Source organism: Xenopus laevis, chromosome 2L (assembly GCF_017654675.1).
Source record: "Xenopus laevis strain J_2021 chromosome 2L, Xenopus_laevis_v10.1, whole genome shotgun sequence".
Lineage (NCBI taxonomy): Eukaryota > Metazoa > Chordata > Amphibia > Anura > Pipidae > Xenopus > Xenopus laevis.
The window spans coordinates 133,139,484-133,166,835 of record NC_054373.1 but is presented as its reverse complement, the minus strand read 5'-3'; the positions used below and the strand labels follow the sequence as shown (position 1 = coordinate 133,166,835).

Below are 27,352 nucleotides of genomic sequence, written 5' to 3'. Positions count from 1 at the left end.
GAGCCCTCCTCTTACCTCTCCAGAGCCTCCTGCTGGGGAATTGCCGGGCACCACTTACCTTTATGACTTACAGTTATAAACACTGGTGCCTCTGCCAGAAGAAGGCTCTCAATAGAACTTGTCAGAGTTGTTAAAGACACTCATGTCGTTTAAATGTTTTTATTGGATTTTCCAAAACAAAACAAGCAGGACTTGAACAAATGTACAAAGTACTATGTATGTGGCATAATTGAGGGAATGTATATGCTGATTTAGTACAGAAACTACTTGTATACGCAGTATCAGATCTATGAGATGGAGCTACACCTCGTGCGACCTGATCGCTTAGAAATTACTTAACCAATCAGCTGCCAGAGATAATTCTAATGTCGTTTTGAATTGAGCCTCCAGCTGTCTTTAAATGACTTCTCCCAGCCTGGGTGTTACAGTTCAGCAGCAGCTGGAGGGATACAAGTTGGTCAGCTTCGGAGATCACATTCCCTACTGCTGTTTATTGATAGAACCTGCACTAGCCTGGCTTAATATTTGTCAAAGTTCCCCTGCCTGGGACTTCAGAATATCCAGAGGATTTAATTCAGTGGTGCAAAGACACACTTGTTCTTTCATTTGCCCAGCATTGAGAAGCTCTTTTTTTTGCACCACTGCAGCAGATCTATGTTGCCAGTCCTGTTCTCTAGTGCTCCCCTTGCCTAATTGACTAGTAAGCAGGGCCATATTTTGTAAGCTTGTCACATTGTAGAGGGAGGCCATTTTTCTCTGAAATTTACAGTAGCTGTGGCTGCAAATTGTAACTATTTGAATTTCCTTCTTGTGTCAGGCGATGACTTATTGTGCTGAAATCAATAAGCCTGTTTAAAATTCAAAGGCTTTGCAAATCGCTCTGTTTGTCCTTTGATAAGGCCTGTGCTGATTAAAATGCGACCAAGAATGCTTAATTGCCGAACTAATTAAGGAGCCTTTAATTTCCTCTCTATATTTATTGGACGCCACTATGTTTAAGTATTTGTATCCCTCTGCTAGCCCTGATACACCGCCTGCCATAAATAACATCCCTCACACTCTGTGTAAATACCTGTTATCTTATTTACACCATCATATTGGATTCCTGCTTACATGGAAAACAGATAATGTTTAGATTTTCTTCTTATGGACCGTGTACATAAATGGAAGGTAAATGTGGAACAATTGGTTGCCTTCACAATATTATTTCCTGCGGGGGGGGGGAGTTTGTAAAAATAAATCAGATTTATCTGAGCAGCCAGCTATGCTACATATGTTGCAACCCTATACACTGTACTAGCCAGGAATAATATTCTATTGTGCTTTAATAACAATATGGGATTTCATCTCTCATTGGTGGTTGCAGGGTCTGTTGCCAAATTAATAAAGTCAGGAGCAAAATAAAGGTTATAATCCTTTTAATTAACATTGATGATGTAATTTAAAGGGATACTGTCATGGAAAAACATAGTTTTTTCCAAAACACATCAGTTAATAGTGCTGCTCCAGCAGAATTCTGCACTGAAATCAATTTCTCAAAAGAGCAAACATATTTTTTTATATTCAATTTTGAAATCTGACATGAGGCTAGATATTTTGTCAGTTTCCCAGCTGCCCCCATTCATGTGACTTGTGCCTGCACTTTAGGATGGAATTACTTTCTGGCAGGCTGTTATTTCTCCTACTTAATGTAACTGAATCAGTCTCAGTGGGACTTGGTTTTTACTATTGAGTGCTGTTCTTAGGGCTATTCCACACGGGGAGATAGCCTTGCGTTTGCGGTCGCGGCGACAAAGCGCCGCGCCAGTCGCCGCGACCGGCGCAGGCGACAGTTTTGTATGGGCGCCTATGTAAAAACGCCTGTGCTAACCACACGAGGCGATGCGCTTTTCAACAGTCGCCTGAAAATGCCTCGCCAGGCTTTTTCAGGCGACTGTTGAAAAGCGCATCGCCTCGTGTGGTTAGCACAGGCGTTTTTACATAGGCGCCCATACAAAACTGTCGCCTGCGCCGGTCGCGGCGACTGGCGCGGCGCTTTGTCGCCGCGACCGCAAACGCAGGGCTATCTCCCCGTGTGGACTAGCCCTTAGATCTAAAAGGGAGCTGTTATCTTGTGTTAGGAGCTGTTATCTCGTTACCTTCCCATTGTTCTGTTGTTAGGCTGCTGGGGGGGAGGGGTGATATCACTCCGACTTGCAGTACAGCAGTAAAGAGTGATTGAAGTTTATCAGAGCACAAGTCACATGACTGGAGGCAGCTGGGAAATTGACAATATGTCTAGCCCCATGTCAGATTTCAAAATTGAATATAACAAAATCTGTTTGCTCTTTTGAGAAACAGATTTCAGTGCAGAATTCTGCTGGAGCAGCACTATTAACTGAAAATTATTATTTATTATTATTATTTGTTAATTACTTTGAAAATAAACATTTTTCCCATGACCGTATCCCTTTAACCAAATGTACCAAATGCAAATAGACACAAAGCAAAGGGTGATGGCAGCAGAACAGAGCTCACTGTAAAACAGGATGATGGTGGGAGAGTTGCAGTTGGTGCCACCTAATGGCAAAAGTCATGTGTCCAGCTGTGTGGGAATGGGGTTGAGCACATGGACATGAAAGCCAAGAAAAAGACTCCAGGCAACGATGACAGTCCCATGTTATCTTCTAACAGAGTGAACCCCTGCATTCCACTGCAAGTGCACAGGCGCGTCCACCAACTGCCAGTTTTCTAAGGCCCCCAACAGTGGCTTCTTTTCTATCGTTCGGACCACGCATTATGTAAGGTCACTGGCCACAGGATCAATTAGCACAAGGGGCCATTGGATGTGCCATTATGACGTTAGCTATTCCCTTAGATCTCTGCTGTAAGAGCAAAAGGCAGTCTCCATGTGGAAACCAGTTGTCTGCGTAAAGTGCGCTTTTGTGTTTCACCAGACCAGACGCAGCGCATTTACGGAAAGTTATTATATAGGAGTTGGACAGACAAGGCTGTTTTTTGTCAATGATGCTGCATTTCTGCCAGCGTTTTCATTGGGTGATTGGGTTAAAACGTCCTGTTCCAAACTAGGGAAACGCGACTCGCCTCCGACCCCACCGGCACGATTATCTTTAATAGCAAAAACCCAGCGCTTATTATTTAATTGTTACTTTTGCCAATCCTCGCTTGTTTCCAGCGCAACGTGTCTTAATTCATCTATCAACAGGTCATAAAAGTTGCTCAAGCAGATATTTGTATCCATTAAGCAGAAAGAGCAATAATCCGGCTGATCAATAATTTATACCCAGAGTAGCAACTGCAGGCATTAGTGCTGTAATGTTTGCACAGCAATCTCTCACTCCCCGGGCTCAACAATAAAGGCAAACTAGCAACGTTGTTCATTTGCAGCTCCCGCAGATAGCAAAACAAACAGAAAAATACATAAAATTGCCTTTTGCTTTACAGTTAGGGGGCCTTGGTGGGATCAAATAAAAATGTAATTACCGTGCAATTTCTGCCAGTTTGGGATCGTTCCTTTCCAATGCTTTGCTTATTTATTTAGCCTGTTTGCATTACAGCAGTCAGTGCAATATTTTGCAGAGCTTTTATTTGAGAAATATTAAAATTTATACGGGCAGCATGGCACCAATGGCTGAGGAATAATCTCAGCTTGACGTTTTTGGTATAAATATTCAGGTAATGAAATCTGTCGTTTGGAAATAATGAATTGCATGGAGACAAAAAAAATGTACTTCTGTTCTAAACAAAAAAAACGATTTCAGATTGCTGAGCAAAACGACTTGCAAAGATTGCTGCTAAGTGATAGCAATGAGACTGTGGCAGAAATACTGCAAACAAACAAACATTAAATCAATAGTGAAATCCAGTGATCTGCATGAAACATTTAGTCCATGTCTTGGCATTGTGCATGCAGACTGATAAATGTTTAACTGCTGCTTTCATTTGTTGTACATACAGTGGAGTTCTGCCCTTTCCAGCTCTCAAGTTAACAAGAGGGAATGTTAATAGGTGCAGAGACCCTGCTGGAAATAGCTTTGCCTTTATTGCATGGGTCCAGCCTGGTGTGAGTGGCAGTTCAGGGCAAGCCATTAGGAATGTATTATTGCATTGCTTAGGGTGGGTTTTTGTACAAATCCTTAGTTTTTTAAAAATGACTGCTAGCTTATGGGATGGATGTATATATAGGTAAGGTAATTCTATACAATGGGCACATTTGCTGTGTTTTAAGCATTGTAACGCTCTCCCTCTGAACACTGCATGTCTCCCCATTAGTCTCCTGTCTTTACATATCCTGGGAAAAGCAGTTGGAATGCAGAGGCATTGCTGTTTCCCTGAGCAAAATGGTATGTGACCAAATGCTTTTTGAAAGCAATAAGTAATGTATTCATGAAAGCTGATACCCGCTCTCTAACTCAAACCACTCAAGAAATGCACAAAGTTAATTGTATTGTTAAGATCTGAAGTTCACACCATGGTGCGATTATTTTAAAGTCGCAGCAGGTCCGTGTTCCTTGCTTTGAGATTGTTAAACTTTCCTGTAATGTTTCCTTGCTTTATAAATCTCATTTCATTTTTGCACACTTTTGTACTTTGTCTAAAAATACAGAAATACATTAGAGCTGGTCACATAACTGTCAGAACATTACAATGCAGGACTGCTAAAGCTATAATAGATGTTGATTCAATATGAGAATTCGATTCTTTAACAGTTTATATTATAGTTCTCAAAGAGAGTCCGGAGAGAAAGTTTTTATTGTAGCATAAGTTACTTTAGGGTCAGAAGGGCATTTTGTGCAGTTTGATCAATATATCCCATGGGTCGAACAGGCAGATACCATATGAGTGGCCATACACTTATATGTTTCTTTATTTCTTTATCTGCTGACACATCATGTACTGGCCAATGGTGTTATGGCAACTGAAATGATCAGAAATGCCCAATTGATAAACAGAAGTGTGTGTGCCAATAAAAAAATAGTGAATGCTTTGCCAGTCTTAATCCTATCTCAGACATACGGTATATTCTTTCTAACAGGCTTATGAAATAAATACTTGCAATCTGATGTTACTGTTCCTTTAAAGGAAATGTTAACCCAAACATTTTTTTTTTTTTTGCCAAATAAAAGAAAAAAATAATTCTAAGTAACTTTGCAATATACATTCATTACAAATTGTGTATGGTGTTTAAGATATTTGTATATGTATTGCTATTGAAAGCAGTGTTTGGCTGTCCCTTTCTATTCTCTGCCCTGGTGGTTCAGACTGTTGATACAATGTAAGACAAGGCAACTGATTAACAGACTTGTCTTTGCTGGGGAACCAAGACTTTTGCAACATTGTTTAAAAAGTAAAAACCAGGAGTTAAGTGAATGCTGCTTTCAATAGCCATTGATTTTACAAACAACTTTAAAAGCACTGCGTTTTTAATACTTGTATATTGGAAAGCTGCTTAGAATTATGTTTTCTTTTATTAGACAAATTTTTGTTTTGGGGCTGACTTTCCCTTTAAGTGCAAGAACAGACCAATTGACTTGTTTTGCAAGGAAAACAATTCAGATGGGTGTTACATGTAGGAGAGAATCTCATAATTTTCCGTTTTAAAGGAACAGTAACACCAAAAAATGAAAGAGTTTTAGGAATGACAGTGACAAGGAATGACAATATCATAGTGTTGCTCTGCACTGGTAAAACTGGTGTGTTTGCTTCAGAAGCACAGCTATAGTTTATATAAACAAGTTGCTGTGTAGCAATTGGGGGAAGCCATTTAAGCACAGGATACACAGTAGATAGATAAGTTCTAAAGAATCCCATTATATACTACGTATATAGATTATCTGGTATCTGCTGTGTAACCTGTGCCTTTTCTCCTTTTTCAGCTTTGAATGGCTGCCCCCATAGCCACACAGCAGCTCATTTATATAAACTATTGTAGAGCTTCTGATGCAAGCACTCCTGTTTTACTAATGCAGCACCACAATACATTATATTTTCATTACTTTAAAAGACTTTTATTTATTTTGCTGTTACTGTTCCTTTTAGTAAATGACTAGCCCTTGGCTACTTCTTATAAACATCAATGATTCCCTCCAGCACATGTGAATCACAGATCATGAGATTAATCCCCTTAGTCTGAATTTTTAAAACTTTTTTAAATAGTGCCACTGGCATAACTACCATATACTATATGCCAAATTGTATGGCATTTCCTACTTCTGGCATCTTCTGCTTCACTGACACAAAAACTTCAGCATGCCAGGCCTGGGCCCTCCGAAGTTTTTTGTTTGCGGGGGATCCCGGTCCCTGGTAGTTAAACTGCTGGGAAGTGCAATGAAGTTGCCAAATTTTTCTCTCTTGCAATTATTACCCCATATGTATTATAAGGAACATGTTTGCCTAGGTACAGTAATGGATAGCAACCAGGTAGATGTTTACTTAAGTGTAGACTTTAGGTTTGGCATTTTTTTTATGATATTTTGACTATCATTATTATTTTTAATAATATGGATATATAAAGAGGCAGCTTATTCCACAGCACTGTACAATAAAAGTGCGTATACATCAAACATAAAGATTAGATACAAAAGTCCCTAAGTGAAAAATGCATAACCGATTCAAGAGGTGAAAACAGATACCGTATTGGGACATTTAAGGATCGCCAGGACACAAGTGCTAGATTGCTAAGGGGTGCAACCCTTAGTGCTCACTTACACTACAGGGTTTCCTAAATGACCCATATAGGTTACAGGTGTTTAGTTTAGAGAGCAGCATCAGGGGTGCAGGCCAGTGCTGTAACTTCAGAGGGGCCCACTCGTGCGCACATAACCCCATTACTACTTAACAAAGGGCAGGTGGTAAATATAGGGCCCATTGCATCCTGCACCTTCTGTTACTCCTTAACTTGGAGTTCTTTATGATATAGGGTGGGGGATGCTTAAGTGCCTCCCCCCTCCCCTGCCTCTCCTGGATAGAGTGCTGCCTAATGCAGATAGAGTTCTATTCAGAGGCTAGACTCAGTTGCCTGTGATCCAAACACAGGCTTGCAGCAAACTGTAAACAGCAGAACACAAAGTGCAAAAAATGGCTGATGGTGGCCTTTTTTTGCACTTTGCTCATTGCAATCAGTTGTATAAATGACCCCCATATCAGACTTTCACTTTGAAAGGCATACATTCTATGCCCATTAAAGGGGTGGTTCACCATTATGTTAACTTTTAGTATGTTCCAGAATGGCTAATTCTAAGCAACTTTTCAATTGGTCTTCATTTATTTTTTTTAAATAAGTTTTTGATTTATTTGCCTTCTTCTTCTGACTCTTTCCAGCGTTTAAATGGGAATCACTGACCCCATCTAAAAAATGAATGCTCTGTAAAGCTACCCATTTATTGTTTTTTTTATTACTGATCTTTCGATTCAGACCCTCTCCAATTCATATTCCAGTTTCTTATCCAAATCAATGTATGGGTGCTAGGGAAATTTGGACCCTAGCAACCAGATTGCTGAAATGGTACGCCAGAGAGCTGCTGATTAAAAAAACGCTAAATTACACAAACACTACAAATAATAAAAATGAAAATGAATTGCGAATTTACTCAGAATATCACTTTTTACATCATACTAAAAGTTAATTTAGAGGCGAACAACCCCTTTAGGAATACTTATTTATCCGCTGATCTGGTTAATGCATTTTATAAACACAACAAAACAATGCATTGCATTGATCCAACAATCGACTGCAGATCTGCTGAATTCTTTATTGACCTTCCCCTCATTACTTAAGAGTGAGCATGGTTTGATTATGCAATAATATTCGCTTATTTGCAATGCCTTGAATCCATAGTTTATAGATTATTATTTATGTATCTATTTATTTATAGATTATTTATTAATTAAAACCAGTGTAACCTTTAGTAAAATGTATAATTGTGTTTCTATTAGAGCAGCATGAAGGAAGACCCTGAGTTTCGATTTTCCCCACTGCAAACAACATAGGTGGCAGTTAGGCCATGGTTTATTGTCATATGCAAATGAGGTCATTAAGCAATTCGGCTACATCTGTGTCTTGGAACCTCCAGTCTGCCTGAGCTGTCATTTACTGAGCAGAGAATCAAGAAACTTACTGGCTTCAAACATAAACTAAAATAAACAAATCTGCTATTAATCTGATGTTTTCCTCTAACAATAACAACCCATTTGCTCTGTCACTCAGTATTGTGACATGGTTAGCATGCCCTCTACAGGAGAGTAGCAGTACATCTCCAAACTTCCCACTTCCCACTCCCTCTTTTTTGTGTAATTGCTATTGTAACTATAAAAAAAATGTAAGTTTCATTATTCTGATCACTGTTGAAACTATGCATATTACCCATGCTAATAAAACAAACATTTAATTACACGTTATTGTCTATTTACATAATTTGTTAAATATGAATTATGAATGTATATGGCTGCTTTTTTTTGGCTTTTTGTTTGTTCCACTGCAATTTTTGTTCTAATTCTTTAAACCGTTACTCATCATGGCATTTTATTGCCTATCACCAGAAGAGGTGGTACTGTCATTAGGAAATGACTCCTAGTGACAAAATTGCATGTAGAGAGACAAGGAAGAAACACAATGGAAAAGGGATTTTGTAACTTTATTGTGCAGTGTATTATGATCATTAAACTCACCTACTATATAAAGATATTAGAAATCACCATCTGCTTAAAGACCTTATAAAGGCAGGAATCTAAGGCCACGTCTTTTAAAATAGGTCACAAAATTTTGAAGTCACCTCTTATATCCTTATATTTTTGGTGAATTGGGTGTTATAATATACATTATTTTATCTATGGATCCAGTGGACTATAATATAATATCAGTGGCTAAAACATAAATGATCATTTTAAGGTGAGTAAACGGATATTGTCATATCACAAATACGCATAATTTTTAATAGTCCCATTACATTTTTACCTACAGTTTTTATGCTGCTGTTTTTTTCCACATTAGAAGATTAAAATATATATGTATGCGTATTTTTAAAGCCCTTCCTAAAAACTAACAAGAGTAAATTGATCAAAATAAATAAAAAAACAGACAAATTCGAACCCCATTATCTGCCATAATAATAAAATAAGGAATAGTGAAATATTTATATAATACAGGTATGGGATCCATGATCCAGAAACCCATTATCCAGAAAGATCTGAATTATGGAAAGGCCATCTCCCAAAGGCACCATTTTAATCAGATAATTACATTTTTTTAAATGCTTCTCTTTTTCTCTGTAATAATGAAACAGTAGTTCATACTTAATCATAACTAAAATATAAATAATCCTTACTGAAGGCAAACTATCCTATTGCGGTTAATTGATTTTTAAATGTTTTTTTTTAGCAGACTTAAGGTATGGAGATCCAAATCATGGAAAGATCCCTAATCTGGAAAACCGCAGGTCCCATACCTGTAATAGGAAGTCAGAATGTATCAAAATTAAGAACCTGCCTGCAAAATGTGCTGTATATATTCCCCAAGCTCTCCAAGACCAGTAAGTTGGGTATACAAAAACCATACACTGGGGTCCTTTGTGATGGAATTCTGACCAGCTGGTTTCTATAAAACAGCTCATCTGTCAAGTACCATGTAGAGAAAAAACTTGCTAAAGTGAAAGATACTGTATCTCTCTGGGATAAGGATGCATATGGATAAAAAAAAAAATAATTAACTGACATCTCTTTATGGAGGATTGCATCCAAACAATCCATTCTGAATAAAAAACAACGATAAAAACATATAAATATTTAAAATGACAAAGATACAGTGTCACATGATAAATTACAGGAAAAAAGACCTTGTAGGACGTACAGTTTAAATAGGTGAGTCATTTATTAATATAAGTAAGATGGTAATAAGTGCAGACATTAACTTTGGATGGGGCAAAATAAAAATGGCAATACATACCAAGACTAAATCAGATACTGTGCTAGGGTTCTAACAGGGATAATTTAAGTTTAGCTTTGCAGAGGTTGAGGGAGACTTTTTAATGGAGAAATTCTAATATGGGATTCTGGAAGGAACAGCAAGGAAATCACTGGCAATTTGATCAACATATTGTTAAATCATCTGAAGTTATCAACTTCGGACGACTTAGCAATATGTTGTTCATGCCACCAGCAATTTTAGTTATTTCCAATAGAGAGGCATTTTCCCCATCAGCCACTGCCCTTAAGGTGGGTGATGGCAGAGGGAAGAGTGAAAAAGCAAGAATTGACGGAGAAACAAATATGACTAGGACTATATAGATCGGTGATCCCCAACCAGTAGCTTGTGAGCAACATGTTGCTCTCCAACCCCTTGGATGTTGCTCCCAGTGGCCTCAAAGCAGGGGCTTATTTTTGAATTCCAGGTTTGGAGGCAAGTTTTGATTGTATAAAAGTATAGTGCCAAGTAGAGCCTCGCGTAGACTGCCAGACCATATAGGGGCTACCAAATAGCCAATCCAATCACAACACTTATTCAGCACCCCAATGGACTTTTTCATGCCTTTATTGCTCCCCAACTCTTTTTACATTTGAATGTGGCTCATGAGTAAAAAAGGTTGGGGATCCCTGATATAGATGCACAAGTGAAAAGATGTAGTGAGATGTGGAAGAGTGAATGAGTGAGTTAAGAGAGGCATTTTATAAGTTATACATTACTTGCTGGGATCCATAATAAAGATTCTAAATGTGGAGGAGCAGGATCTCTCCTAGGTGTGAGCAATACGATTCTAGCAGCAAAATTTGAGATAGTTAGCAGTAGATTGTATTATTCAAGGCATAACAGGATAAGGTCATGGATAAGTGTTTTAGTAGCTGCTTAAAGAGCACTTATATTTGCTGTATTGCAAATTTGGACAGATTTGGGTGATAAGAAGATCAGTTCTGTTGTTTTGTTAGGTTCAGTTTCAGATGGTGATTTATACAGGAACTGATGGTTAGGAGGTAGAGATCTGGATCTGATTTTCAGGGTTTAGGGGTGGTGGGTGTAAATATATATAGTCATCTCCTTTGCATACAAAAGGTATTTAAAGTCACATGAAAGGATGAGAATGATTAGAAAGAATCCAGAGAGCTGAGCACAGAACCTCGAGGCACCGCCATGCTAACTTGTACTGGGAAAAATGGATTTGTAACCATAAATGACAAGGAAGGGTCTGCTAAAATGGCAAGAACCAGAATGGAGCTTGATTGTGGATATCAAGGGAATAGAGAATTTGCATTAGAAGGGAATGATCAGCAACATTAAAATGCATCCAGGAGGATGATAATAGAAAATATGCTTTGACCTTGGCAATCTAGATATCATTTGCAACTTCAGATAAGGGTGTACTTGCAGAGCATGCAAATTGAAAATCAGATTGCATAGGGTGCAGCAGATTATGGGTGAATTTGCAATATAAGACAAGATGTTCCAGAATTTATAGGCTAGCAGTAGAAGGAACTGGGGTGTTAGTTATAGAGACACGATAGACCAAGTCTGGCCTTTTTTTTGAGAACAGATCACACTGATTTGAGAGGCATTTTAAATCACCTGAGATTAAAATCTGTGATGCCTAAATCATTCTCTAGTCAACTCATCATGTTTTGGCCTCACATGTCCTCTTTCAAATGTATACTTGACTATGTGTATAAGATTATTTAAAGGAACCACATAGAAACTACCTTTCCCCATTGTTACTCACCCCCATCTCACATATAGGGGCAGATTTATAAAATTGTGTTCTAGGGGAAACAACCATAAAAAAAATTGCAACATGAGCACCAACATATTTAAGGAAAAACTTGTTGTGGAGTCGTATTGCCAACTGTATCTTCTCAATTACAAACCTTTTAAAATGAATTTGACAAAGGCCAAGAATTGAAGTGTCTGGATATTAAAGTATCATTTTAGCTTCTGTTCTTTGATGCATCTGTTTGAGTTTGTCCTATGTATGTCAGACCAGAAGAGCAGTTGTGATTGTAAACTACATTTTTTGTTTCACAAGAAGCAAAATCCTGTGGGTGTTTCCCTTTTTCCTTAAAGGGGTTGTTCACATTTACATTAACTTTTGGTATGATGTAGAGTATGGTGTGATTTTTCGAGAAAATTTGCATACGGTTCTTTCATTTTTTTGTGTTTTTTTTTAATTATCTATATTTGTGTTCAGCAGCTCCCCAGTTTGGAATTTCAGTAGCTATCTGGTTGCTACTGTCCAAATTTCCATAGTGACCAGGCAGTAGTGTGAATGAGAAACTGGAATATGAATAGGCCTCATTAGAAAGATAAGTAATAAAAAATAACAATAATAAAGCTGTAGCCTCACAGAACAATAGCATTTTTAGCTACTGTGCCCCCATTTGAAAGTTAGAAAGTGTCAGAATAAGAAGGCAAATAATTAAAAAGTTATAAAAAAATAAATACCAATTGAAAAACTGCTATAACTTTCCATCCCATAACATAGTAAACCTATACATGAAATACCCTTCATTCCTGCCTGATTCCCCTATTTGGTATCTTTCTTTAATAGAGGGAGGTTTGGCCTGCAAGATCTATTCAAACATTCTGTACACATACACATATGAAAAAAGGTCTGTGATGTCCAAAACAGAGTAAATCTGTACATTAATCAATGATTCTGCATCTGCCTCATATTTTTCCCGGATGCTACAAGATTTCCTCATGGTGATTTGGGTGGGTGGCGATTGAGAACAGTGTTCTGTAGGTAGGTTGTAAACAGTGGAGAAATTGGGATGTGTTTGAAATGGTAGAAAAAAAATATTTCTTGAAATAAACTGGTCAAAAGCTGAGATTTAAAAGAGAACTAAACCTTAAAAATGAATATGTCTTAAAATGTGATGTGAATTTATTGAACCAACATAAAGTTTCAGCTTCTCAATAGCAACAATGATCGAGAACATCAAACTTGTCACAGTGGGTCACCATCAGTGGGTCACCATCTGCAACACTCACATGCTCAGTGTGCTCTAAGCATCTAAGTTTAGGGGTTGTTGCAAATTATCAAGCAGAAAATGAGGTTAGTCTGTAATATAAGCTGATGCTACACTGTAATATACGCTGATGCTACAGGGCTGATTAATAAGTTCTGATGTTAGTTGTACTGGTTTCTTAGCTGCCATATAGTAATTAACTGTATTAATTACTAATCAGCCTTATATTGTGACATTTCTATTCTATATGTACTGTATATTGTGAGTGGGTCCCTAAGCTCAGTAAGTGACAGCAGCACAGAGCATGTGCAGTGAATCAGCAGAAAAGAAGATATTGAGCAACTGGGGCATCATTGGAGACATAGATCTTTACTGCTAAAGGGCTGTGGTTGCCTTGGGCTGGTAAAGAAGCCCCAAACATAAAGTACAACATTTCTAGCCTACGTAAGCTTTAGTTCTCCTTTAAAGCAAGTACAATTTTAATTTCTCAAATCCTCAATCACTCAAATCCTAAACTCCAAACCTAACCCTTACCATAAGTATTAATCATAGAAGCTTCTCATAAATTACTAAACCGTTTTGGAACATAAATTTAAATGGGGAAATTACATTAAACTTTTGGTCAGGATAATCATTATTTTATTGTACTAAGCCAACATTTTATGTGGGTGTCCGGTGACTTTGTTGTTTTATTAATGGCTAACAATGTTCTCATTCTCAAGTATATTGAGTCAAACCAAGTATTGGTAAGGCCAATTATATTAATGCTGTAACAGAGATATTGTTTTAATTGACTGTATGCAACCTCAGTGGAGTTTGATACAGAATGTTTGTTTGGAATTTATGCATTTTGCATAGAATGTGTTAGTGTATATTAGCATAACTTAGTCCACAAAATAGTTCATGACACTGTTGTCATGGTTTCATGTGCATCTTGTTCATCCAAGTCATTATACATTTTACAAAACTGTAGTGAGTGATTAAGATAGGACTGAAAGAAATGTCAAACTGATTCGAGATCCGTCGATGACAATATCATATTGAATGATCTCAATTTTCTCCTGTAATGGAAAGGAAATAATGCAGTGCAGATGACTGAGTGGATATATGCATGTAAACCAAAATTACAGCAACAACAAGACACTTTCAAGTGTTCCAACCTATATAGCAGTGAACTAAAGACAACAGAAATAGTGCATGAAAAGTTTCTTCTGTGGTTCTCTTTAGCACCCCACTTCCACATTTTCTGAAACTCTTAGAATTATACCATATTGTTATATGGTTACTAGTTTTTCTTTTCGATTATGTAAGCAGTCTGTCAAACAATAGAACTTTTTTAATGTGACTTTAATCACCCAAAATGCTCCCGTGTTTTTGAAAGGTTTCCCTGTCACAGAGTTTCCCATTGATTACTATGGGAAGCAGATAGGGACCTTGTCACCTCCACTGGTCTTTAGGGCACATTTTCACCACCACTTCTACTGGGACACTACCCAAACAGATGGTTTGGTTAAGTTTACCAGTAATTATTTAGTATCATTTTATTTTTACCCTTTACAAGTATATTTTTTAACCGATAAATTCAAAAATGAGGAGAGCACTCAAAAATAGCAAAAATATGCTGTGGTTACATTTATTCAAGGCCACTACACGACATGTTTCGGGTCCTTAAACCCTTTATCAACCACACTTGATAAAGGGTTTAAGGACTCAAAACATGTCGTGTAGTGGCCTTGAATAAATGTAACCACAGCATTTTTTTGCTATTTTTGAGTGCTCTCCTCATTTTTGAATTTATCAGTGTATGTCGGGATAGCTGTATATAGGATTTGATGCATTCAACAACACAGCTAAGGCAGTGCGGAGAACGTTTTTGATTACTCTTATCTTTTTAAACCCTTAAAGGGCATGTAAAGGCAACAAAATCCCATTTTTACTTTCTTTAATGAAAAAGAAACCTATCTCCAATATCCCGTAATTAAAAAATGTGTACCGTTTTTATAAGAAACTTGACTGTATGCAGTGAAATTCTCCCTTCATTTATTGCTGTGAATAGGAATTTTCAGATGGTCCCTAACTGCTGAGCAGGGAAACAATCATACTTATGAACAGCAGGGGGAGCCCCCGCCTTACTTCCCAGCCATGCAGAACTCAAGCAGCTTTGTTTATGACGATCCCTAAGCAGCCCAGATCACACTGAGCATGTGCACAGTCTTAGTCTCGCAAAGATGTTTAACAAAGTTACAAGATGGTGACCCCCTGTGGCCAACTTTGAAAACATAAATTATTTGTTTGATTAGGCTTGTGGTGCAGTAAGTGCATGTTTATATTTAGTATACAAAATATAGCATTTTTAGCCTTATTCTATTTTAGACTTTACATGCCCTTTAATTAGCAATCCCAGCCTCCTGGCTTCCAAGGTGCATCCACCCTCAACCAGTATAAGCAACACAGCCAAAACTCTCCCACTTCACATCTTTATTTTAGGACTGCTTGGATTGCACTTACTAGTTGCCTAGCATTCCATTAGCCACAGGAACTTCAGTGTGACTGGCTGAACGGAAACAAGCCACACAAAATAGCCCTGCCCAGCTAGTGCCCCTTGTTTGCCCCTCCAAAATACAGTGCAGCTGAGCAAGACATTTCTATGTGGCCTGAATCATCATCTTTATTGAATTTTATTTGTGTTGTTATTTTGAGGATGACACACATGGAAGTTTGTTATCAGTTAATGGAGAATGGGTGGGTTAACGAAAGCTTAACAAGCAGAGGACACTAGACTGCCCTTTTAAGGAGCACATTGTCATTTCCCATACCCTTCCCTATATTTATCCAGGCTTAGTTGGGAATAATTGGAATATTGCAGCAAGCAAATTCACCAAAGGCAAATACAAAATCCAGTAAAAACCTTTTTCAATAGGCTTTTGTATACATTTCAAATTATAACTTTGCTGTCCAACTGCTTATTGTGCCCCCCACATCAATGTTTTGTATCACAGTATGTGAATAGTGATGGGCGTATATATTTGACAGGCACGGATTCCCACAAATGTTCACGTTTCGCCACCCACTAATGTTTTTGCGAAACTGCATTGAAAATTTCGGGCTACACGCATCAAGATTGCCACATACATAAGAATTGTTGCACGTCAAAATTATTCAGACGGCAATTGACTTTAATGCATTTGGACAAAATTGTTGCATGCATAAAAATTGTCGCTCACGTCAAAAATTGTTGCGCGTCAAAATTATTTTGACGCCCCTTGACTTCAATGCGTTTCACCAATTTGGCACAGATTCGCCCATCACTTTATGTGAATTATCCCTTTAAAGTTATCGTTTCCATATTTTTTTCAAGTGATTTTCCCTCACATAGACTATTTCATATAAACCTACAGGAACCTGTTCTAGGCGCAATAACAGTACTACAGAAAGCTCAAATCCAGTGCAAACAGAATCATAAATACCAATAATCCTCTTGTGAGCATCACTTAAAACCCAAGAAATATATTAAAATGCTGGAATAAAAATACATTATGCCTGGCGTGTATGTGTACAATATTTACATTCTAGTAATATGTATCAAGAGGAATGAACATTACATAGCACTAAATGTTTATTTAACTTCAAACATGTTTCATTAATGTTATTTTTTTATTCCTGCTTATTGGTGACTATCACCCTGAGGCAAAAGGGAACATTATTCATTTATTATTAACAGAAATGAGAACAAAAAATGTTTTCATTAGTGGTTCAATAACAATTCGCTTTTTAAGATGTCTTTATTTACATTTTGGTTGGCTAAAATGTGTATCCCATTATCGGAAACTATTGAGAAACACTAACAATTCTCTTTTATATCTTTAGCTTTATTATTGTGCATACCCATAATTGAAATTTTCTATTTCGCAATAGAAATAAAGAATAGAGACAGTGTTGCTATGGGAAAGTAAAGAATTTAATTTCCTCTTACTTTGGCTGATTGCTTTTTAAAATGCTCCAGGGCTTGTTTTGATCTTACTTTACCCAGTAGTACACACAGCCAGGGTATCTTAATATAAAAGTAATTCTATTTAAATTTGAAACTTTTAGTCTTGTTAATCATTCAAATAAACAGGTGTGTCAATGAATTTCCCATTGCTTAAGCTATGCTTTCAGACTTACAAAGCTCCTTTGTAAAGAAGAAAAAAAGGAACATTTATCTGTTACTTGAAAGGCAGCTCAATTAAACCAATATGATTTCCATATTACGGCCCATGCTACATTCTGAACATATGTGAAAATAAATAAAGTGTAAGTCATCCATCTCCATGTCATTACAGTTTAATATGATTCAGTATGTTTATATATAAAATTAATTTTACAGAGATGCAACAATAATTTTGTCACTTTTTAGTAAATGAGTAATAGTTGCATAAACTAAAGATTTGGAACATGTATTAACTTTACAGGTTTATTAAAGGATACATGAAACTTATCAATATAAATAGTAAATGCATACCATTTCTACCTTGCGTACTTAATGCAGACCACTAAGTAAGTTACCCCTTCAGGTATGATAGGACAAAGATTATTCCCATGGCAATTTAATAAAGGTAGACTCCTGCGATTTTGCTTTCCAGTTGCCTGAAAAGTGTCTGCCAATGTGTTTTTTCCTTGTCTCACCTAAATCTGTGTGCCCTTTGGTTTAAGTTAAGGTAACACCCGCTGAGGCTAAGCAAACCATGTCAATGGTTGCCAATGCCAATCTAAATCTTCTAAAGGTTTATGTTTTATCACTCCCTCAAAGACTCAGCACCTCTACCTACAAACTTTACTACACCATACAATACCTGGATGTTAGATGTCAGATCATATTCCATTTTTAAAATATTTGCATCTTAGACATGCCTTCCACTTTCAATTTACCACTGTCAACCCCCAACTCACCTCCCTTATAGAAGAAACCGCAATTGTATCTGGACTGTACCAAACCCTTCCAAGCAGCACAGGAATGGTGGTCTAGTAAGATTCCAGGCCTTGAACGAGATGACTGGGACAAGGCAACAGACAATGCTTATTCCTGTCTCATGTCACTTAAAGATAGGCTAAAACAATATAAGACAATACACCGTCTCTATGTAACTCTTATCAGACTTAGACAAATTGGGAGAAACCCTGATGACTCTCGCCCTAAGTGTCAGAAACCAGCATCCAACTTTTTCCATTTGATTTGGTAATGTCCACAAATTTTTACTTTCTGGTCCCAAGTCATAACTTACCTGGTGGATTTCTTAGATTACCCACTGGAAATCTTACTTAGATTTCCCACCAATTATCTGCCTCCTGGGGGTCATAGAGGCTATAATCCCTGCCAAACACGTCAGGCTAAGGTCAGGTATCCTATTATTCATCAGAAAGAAAACACTGGCAATGCACTGGATGGGTAATTCTCCACCCTCCATCAGAGCATGGAAGCATGGAAACTCACATATGAGATTAAAGGCTCACCCACCAAATTTGACACGGTCTGGGGGACACGGTGTGATATCGATCAGATTCCTGAAGTAGGGTAGCCTAAGTGTACCCCTATATAAGACAATTAAACTACTTTCCAGTCTGGAGCAAATGGTGGCCTAATGTTTAGTACACAAAGATTACTTCTAGGTGTGTCCAATTAACTCCAAAACATGGCTTATGTTTCAATTTCAAGTTCAACCTTTCAAGTCTATATATAACTTGCCTAACTGCTAATCCAGAGGAAGGCAAAAACTCAATTTGAAGCATCTCCAATTTGCCTTTAGAGGGGGAAAAATTCCTTCCTGACTCCAAAATGGCAATCGGACTAGTCCCTGGATCAACTTGTACTATGAGCTATCTTCCATAACCCTGTATTCCCTCACTTGCTAAAAAGCCACCCAACCCCTTCTTAAAGCTATCTAATGTATCAGCCTGTACAACTGATTCAGGGAGAGAATTCCACATCTTCACAACTCTCACTGTAAAAAACCCTTCTGAATATTTAGACAGAACCTCTTTTCTTCTAATGGGTGACCTTGTGTCAGCTGGAAGGATCTACTGGTAAATAAAGAGAGATTATTATATGATCCCTTATATATATTTATAAATAGTTATCATATTACCCTTATATTACCCTTGAAGTGCTTCTTCTCAAGTGAGAGGGACAAACAGAGAGTTTTTCTTTGCAGTCCACCTGTATAGATAGACATACTTGTGATTATAATGCTTATAGGCTAAATAGAGAAGAGACCTTACTCCTGGAAGTGAGAGTAGAGTGTTTTGTGTTAATAAACAATTATAAGGGTCCTTAAAAGAAGAACACACACAAGGAAAGGTGATATCCAAATAAGCAGCCCAGAGGTAAGTTGCTGTAGCAAGGTCATAGCATGAACAATCATATGGTAAACCATGGCAGGAAAGTAAAAAAAACAAAAACCAACCAAGGTGAAAAGGAAGAGTGAAGTAAGGAGAAAAACCCTGAATTGTATTTCTCAGCACTGACCACCAATGATCACTCTTGATACCTATGTATTCCTTTTCTGTTTCTAGTGAACATTTAACTAGACAGCCTTCCTTGTCTTAATATAGTTATTTGCAAGGCTTTATGAACAAACAATGGGTTGTTACCTTTATTAGTTTGCTTTGAAGGACCTTTGTGAAAAATGATCTGTGCCAATATATTTTATTGAGCAGTTATAGGAAAATAAACTGCTATTAAATAGGGTTTATTGTACCTTCAGTTGTAATTAAATTGGTTTTCATTGGTGACTTTACTCAGACCATTTCTTTCTCTCAGGCAAAGAGGAAATTAAATTGGAAAATTCAGCATTAGAATTCATATTAGTAAGCCTGGTATGTATTTTTCTTACTGTGAATTCCTAAGTTCTAAGTAAACTTAACAGCTGGTGAAAAGACTCAGAGGAACATATTAAGCAGAGAATTACTTCTTGTAATTTGCTTTCTATGCTTGAATCAGGGAGAACCTTCACTGACTGCTGATATTTATGAACCCAAATTCCCCATGAGCTAGTGAAAAGAAGAACCAATCCCTTCACGTAGATTTTTTTTTTTTTTTTTTTTTTTTTATGCACTGGCTTTCACGTAGATTTCATATGGCAGTCAAGATGAAAACAAAACCACACAATTCTTGGAGAGCAGATGGCTAAGCAAACAAAATCAGAGGTAGTGGAGGAAAAGTAACTGAGTGGGGATACAAAGGACTCTTTTAAAAAAAAAAAAATAAAGACTGTTAATAGACTGATAAATAGGTAAAACTAAACAAAACCATTTTGTTTTGATCAACTATAAGCTAACATACCGACAAACCAATATGGAGCAGGCACTCAAGAAGGCAAAACTTCCACCAGGCAAATGTTCAAATGTGAAAAAGAGCCTGACGCGTTTTATGTTCCAAACACTTAATCATAATCAATTTTATAAGCTAACATTATATTAATTGATGAGGTTCCTAAGGAACCACTGATATCCACAAGGAAGAGTGAAGACCCGTCTCCGATAGGCACATAGATAATATAATTGCAGAAGGCCTTTGTAAATATTTCCCCTAACTTGTGCAAAGATGTCACGATCGGCACCCTAAAGCCAGCTTCAATGCTAGACTCCCTGGTCTTGGCTCTTGCTTCTGCCTTTAACAAATGCCTTTCACCACGGGAGGAGACCTCAGCTAATTAGATGCTGCCAGGTCTTACTAAGAGAGGAGCAAAGCAAAAGGTTCTGGATGAGCAAAGGGGCACGATTGTTTCACCAAGGATGGAAGACAACACAGCTTGGAAGACAGGCCAGACAATATAAAGTGGACGGGCAGGCCAGGCCAGAACAAACAGAGTAGGAATAGTCAGACAGGCCGGGTCGGTGCAGGCAGAGTTTAAGGAATGGTCAGACAGGCTATGACAGGATTGGAGAGCATAGAATTGTCAGCAGAGAGGCAACTGTCAGATTGGAGAGTTCAGAATAATCAGGCAGGCTAGGGTCAGGATACAGAGTTCAGAATAGTCAGACAAACAGGCAAGGGTCAAATAACAGAAGATCAAGAAGGATTCACGTAGAATAAACACCCAGGAACTAACAAATAGAACCTAAAAATGGGCCATGTGTTCAATACTGAGACCTCTTTAAATACTTTAGAATTTCACGCCAACATCATCATGCTGGCGCATAAAACCAGGAAGTGCGCACCGCGCATGCCATAGGAAAACCAGCACTCAGAGGAAAAGGACACATGCGGCGGCGTCCCCACCGGCCACTAGACCATCAGGGTAACATTGTTACAGATGAAGGACAGGGAAGAGTTTGCCATAGTCACTCACTCCACCACCAACCACTACAACTTGATTTTTAGCTGTAGTCACCACAAAAATAATCAAATAAACGTTTTGTACCTGTTCCTGCCTATGAAGTTGGGATGCACCGAATTTTGGATTCGGTTTGGGATTTGGCTAAATCTGAGCTATCTTTAGCCTCAAGAGCCTGGTTGGACTGAATCTGAACCTATATAACTGTAAAAAATCAGCTAAAAATCAGTTTAGTAGTGATGGGCGAATTTGCGCAAAATTTGCGAAACGGTGAAAAATTTGCGAAAAGGCGCCAGCGTCTAGTTTTTGACACCGGCATTCATTTTTTTCTGACACCGGTGATTTTTCGAGGCCGTTTCACAAATTTATTCGCCTGAGGCGAATCTCGCAAATTCGCCGCAAATTCTCGCCTGCCGAATAAATTTGCCCATCACTACAGTTTGGGCATGCACTTCAGGTTTTCATCTTTGTAGTTTTTAAATTATTTGCCTTCTTCTGACGCTTGGACTCTAGCAACCAAACTGCTGTAATTGCAAACTGAAGAGCTGCTGAATAAAAAGCGAAATAACTCAAAAACCTCAAATAATAAAAGATTAAAAACAATTGAAATCATCATACTAAAGGTTAATTTAAGGTGAACAACCCCTTTAAGCAAAAGGTTTAAATCTTGTGGTCATATACATATTTGATTTTAGATTTTGATTTTTAGCATATGTACAGAAACTTTAGAAATAGTTGTGCTTTGATTTTTTGATTAATTTGTAATATGTTAATAAATAATTTCCCTTTCTATATTTGATAGAATTCCTGACTTTACCACCTGTGGAGCTGCCTTCAATATTCAGCTTTAATGAAGATCCCTTTGCTTTGTTTACCTTTCTACATGTCACGTTGTTATTGTCTGCTGTACATGATACTAAACACAATGGATGATTGATATTAATTGGAAGAAAGTAAAAACACATTCTTAAAAATGTCAGCGCTTGTTCTATATCAGCAAATCTACATTACAATATTTGAAGTTCTGTTCGTTAGGAAGAAAAAAGTCTTTAATTATTTGTTTGCTGATTGGGAAAAACAAAACAATACGCAAAATCACTGAAAAAAAGACACAAGGAAAATTCTTTCAGTACCTAGAATTGGTATATGTTTTAACCATAATTATTAAGATCAACACATATTATAGAGGTAAAAAGATATGGCAGCTCTGTACAATAAATGGATATATTAAAATAAATACAGATTGTATATGAAAAACTAACAGAAAACGAATACTAAAGAGGTAAAGAGGGCCCTGCCCGAAAGTACTTACACAATGGCCTCACACAAGTGTTTTCCATAGGCTTTTTAGCACAACTCTCCCTCTTATATTTAATGTGCAGTGTCGAACTCCCATGTATCCGGGCCGACTGGGACCGCCACTTTGCAATATACTGTACATTCATTACAAATTGTGTACGGTTTTTAAGTTATTTGTATATGTATTGCAATTGAAAGCCGTGTTTGTCTGTCCCTTTCTAGTCTCTGTCCTGGTGGCTCAGACTGTTCATACAATGACAGACAAGGCAGCTCATTAATAGACCTGACTTTGCTGGGAAACTAAGACTTTTGCAACATTGTATAGAAAGTAACAACCAGGAGTTAAGCAAATGCTCTGAACATTTTTAATAAATAAATTAATTAGAAAGATGTTTTCTTCTATTAGGCAAATTTTTATTTTGGGGTTAACTTGCCCTTAAATCAAACAAATAAAAATTGCAAAATTTTGCTCATCTTGCTTGCTTGTACTCATCATATCTACTGTAAACTGTACAGTTCACCAGAGATAGCTCTGCTCCTGTGATGCCACAAACTGTAACTAGTGCTCTCTGTGTGGGGAAGCAAAAAGTTTGTGCCTCATCATCTTGTGCCAACAACCCACATGGTGCAATAGTCACTGATTCTCTGCCAATAAAAATGTTGCATTTCTTCATTTGTTGTGGTTCAACTCCCTCACTAAGTGACTGCTTATTTTAGCAAGCACATTATTATTCTTGTATCTCTTGCTATTAACTAGCTATTCTCTGTTCATGTTTGCTGCCAAATCTTGGCTGTATCTTCCACTTGAGTTTTGATCTTTTCTTGTTGCCTTTTTGACCTTTGCCTATCTATGGCGTCACTGAACTTTTTGCCTCCCTTTACCTCTTTTATATAATCAGGTTCTTCTGTTGATTTTTTCCCTATTCTGGGGATAATGTAATAAAATGTACCGTATATACTCGTGTATAAGCCGACCCGTGTATAAGCCGAGGTACCTAATTTACCTAAGAAAACTGGAAAAATGTATTGACTCGTGTATAAGCCTAGGGGCCCCATGTCAGATTTCAAAATGTGGATGTGACCCAGCCGCAACAATTGGGGGACACTGGGCAGGTACCTGTTACTGTCTGTGACTGACTGTGTCACCGACCGGATTTCATGTTTGCTTCCCTCTGCCACCCCTATTTCATGTTTGCTTCCCTCTGCCACTTCCCCCCCCCATCTGTCGCTCTCCCCACCCTGGCTGCTCTTCCCTCTGTCCTTCCCTCTGTCACCTCTGCTCTTCCCTCTGTCCTTCCCTCTGTCACCTCTGCTCTTCCCTCTGTCCTTCCCTCTGTCACCTCTGCCCCAGCCGGACTGCCTGTGACTGCCTGTGTCGCCGCCCGGAGCAGGTCCAGGAGCTCCGGGCGGCGCGTCCTTCCCTGCCGGCGTTCGCTTTCAAAATGGCGGCGCCCATGGCCGCCACGTGGGTAGCGGACCTGCTCCGGGCGGCGACACAGGCAGTCACAGGCAGTCCGGCTGGGGCAGAGGTGACAGAGGGAAGGACAGAGGGAAGAGCAGAGGTATGACCCGCGTATAAGCCGAGTTTGAGTTTTTCAGCACATTTTGGGTGCTGAAAAACTCGGCTTATACGCGAGTATATACGGTAGTTAAATTTTTGACATTTGTACATATTTTTGTTATATGAATAGGCTGGCTTGTGGGTGCATAAGGAGTTAATGTTCTACATATAGGGGGTTATTTATCAAAGTCCGATTTTATCTCAACGTTTTCTGCTACAAATGACAAATTATCCCCAATAGGACCTTGGGGATTGAATGTGTGCAGTCTCTACCAATATAATACCCCTCCCCCATCCGCCACAGGAATTTCTTTGTATTTTCTGCTACAAACGCCAATCAAATCCGCCAGGCTTTTTCCACTTATTTATTATAAATTTTTGCCGAAAATGTGCTTTGCAGGAAAAAATCAGTTTTTCACATTTTTGTTGGATTTTTTGCCCAAAAACTCAGATTTCTTATGCGTTTTGCCCAAAAAAATCATTGGGACTTCTCCTATTGACTTATATGCAACCTCGACAGGTCTGAGATGCCGGATTTTCTGATTCAACCTCTGGGTTTAATACATTCAGAAAAATTTGTGATTTTTTAAAAGTCCGATTTTATTAAAAGAAATCACAAATGTCTAGGGATTTTTGCATTTGGAGTTTAGTATGAAAACCCGTGTATTGTTTGACTCCTCTCTGCAGCCTAATTGTTGAGCTAATTTGTTTTGTTTGGAGGATTCTATTTCTGCATGATTATGATTAATAGTCAGGAAATATATGTTCTTTCTTGTAATTTCACTGCTAGACTACAAAAATACCGGATTTTGTATTCCGCACTTTATACAGTGGTGGCCAGGTCTAGTAACCCATAGCAACACAATAAGGTTTTGCTTTCATTCAGCAGACCAGAGACTGCCCCATCATCATCAGTTTGTATGGGTTAGTAGAACTGAAGCTATGTGCCTGTTTGTATATTACCAACCACCTTGTTTTTGTTATACTGTGTGTCTACAGTGCACCCCACAGCTTTGTCTTTCTTTTAATTTTTTTTTAAATTTTTTTTGAAAACGTGGCATTTTAACCGTTGAGGGTAGTAAAGTCACACATATCCAATCACAATGCTTCCATTGGACTTCAGTAAGGTGTTGGCTAAAAGTCATTGATGTGTGTAAGTCTGATCCAGTCACAATGGTACCATGATTTTTATTAAGGCCAGTGTGAATCTTTCAATGTACATTTTGTATTTCTTGGTTTGGTCTGTTTTTCGTTTTGATAAAGGCAGAGCCCAGGTATCCACAAGTTTTCAGAGATTCTTTCAGATGTTTCACTAAAGAAGAATAGGATTTGTCTAAAAGAAAGGACCTTGGTTGAACTGTATATTTGTTTCCCCTTGTAAAAGAAGATGTGACAACCAGGGACATGTGGGACACTGGGAGAACTGGAGAGCTAGAATACAGTTATTGGACCTATTATCTTGGGACCTTCAAGATAAGCAATCTGTCTGTATTTTGGAACTCCATTCCTTAAGTCTACTCAAAAAACATTGAAACATTAATTAAACCCAATAGGCTTGTTTTGCCTCATATAAGGATTAATTATGCTACAAAAAACTAAGATAAAGCGCATGGTACTGTTTTATTATTACAGCGAAAAAGGGTTTCCTGATAACAGATCCCATACCTGGACCATATCTTTCTTACTGGCTGGATCCATATTCTTTGAAATATATTTGCCACCCAATAAGATCAAGTTAGACTATAAGAAACTGTACCATTATTTGATGGAAGTTGGTTTGAAATATTAGACCTCACAATATTTTGCATTTGAGTTGTAAGCAGGAACAGTTACATTTGATGAAAAAAAACTTCTTAAAATGTATATGTATATGCATTATTTGTATTATGTATTAACAATACTTTTCACATAATTATAGGAAATGTTTATTGAAGAAATAAGGCAGATAGATGAGACCTTCCAATGGAGAGTGGTGGAATGGTTATCAGATGGAAATACTTCTGGAGCCTTTTGATAAGAGAAAACGGAGCAGAACCATTAGTGGCTTTTATTCGTCTGTAGAATGCAGACTAAATAAACAATGGGAATTATTCTGTGAAAAATAAATCTGTCCAATTAATAATGGCAGCGGGAAAAATTGTATAATTAGTACGCAAGAATTGTATTTTGGTCATTGTAGCTGTGTAGTAGATAAAAAGGACATTTATTTTCATTCATACATAGAAATGAATAAAAAGGCATTCAGACTATATATATCCAAAAACAGTTGATTGAGTTTATTTTTCTCGTTCAGATTCTATAGTCTCATTTTTTAATAACAATTCAAGTGATACCAACTGTTTCCCAAACAGGAGAAATGTTATATTGTGACTTTGACAATATAAGGTTAAAGGGCAATTAATTACAGAAAATGCCATAAATCTATTGAAGTAATTCTACATTATGTGTAGTTATTGTTTGTATGATTTGTTTTTATCATTTAAGCTTAATTTTATATAGCCTATTCCCAAATCAACTAAATGTACAACCCAAGTATTTTCTTATGTTGAGATTTGTTAGGACTAGGACATTGGGGCTGTTGAATAGCTTTCGGTATCTCCTAGTAGTGATGTGCGGGTCAAGAATTTCTCAACCTGCACCTGACCCTAACCGCCCCCTCCCAATCCGCACCCGGCTCGGGCCTGCTGCTGCCCTCTATTTATAGACCTAGAAATTCCAGCGCCGGAACTGCTAGTTTGCGGGCGAGGAGAGCTTGACCCGGACCTGCCCGTGACCCAGAGATTTTGTGCAGGAGTTGGCCCGACCCCGCCACCCGCCCGAAGCCCGCCTGACCCGCGGGTTTTGGGTTGGCCCGCACATCACTATCTCCTAGTATATACAAATATCTTAAAGAGGTTTTAAAGCCAATCTAATACCCATCCACAAATTTAACTAATTTATCAAATAATCAGCTCAAAAAAGTCGGTGCAGGAAAATTTGGACCGTGCGACTTTTTAGAATTTGACGCCCAAATCGTACAATCTTTTCGAGTTGTCGCCTGAAAACCCAGACTTTATCGGCTTATCCAGCGCAGATCACAATGTGAAGAAACATCTTCGCATCTGCTCTTGACTTCTACATGACCTTGGCAGGTTTTTAGATTTTTAGCAGCTTTGGGGTATAATAAATCTCAAAAATGAAAGTTTTTTCCCCTCTAAAAATTCATGTTTCCCCTTTAAAAACTCAACCAGAA

At 37.9% G+C, this 27,352-nt stretch overlaps 1 long non-coding RNA gene across 1 annotated transcript; it reads left to right on the top strand.

Annotated features, from left to right (window-relative positions):
- Positions 1–19,217: 19,217 nt before the first annotated feature.
- Positions 19,218–22,234, top strand: LOC108708505. The gene is made up of 2 exons (XR_001934478.2): positions 19,218–19,308; positions 22,063–22,234. It is a non-coding gene; the product is annotated as an uncharacterized LOC108708505 (long non-coding RNA).
- Positions 22,235–27,352: the final 5,118 nt, after the last annotated feature.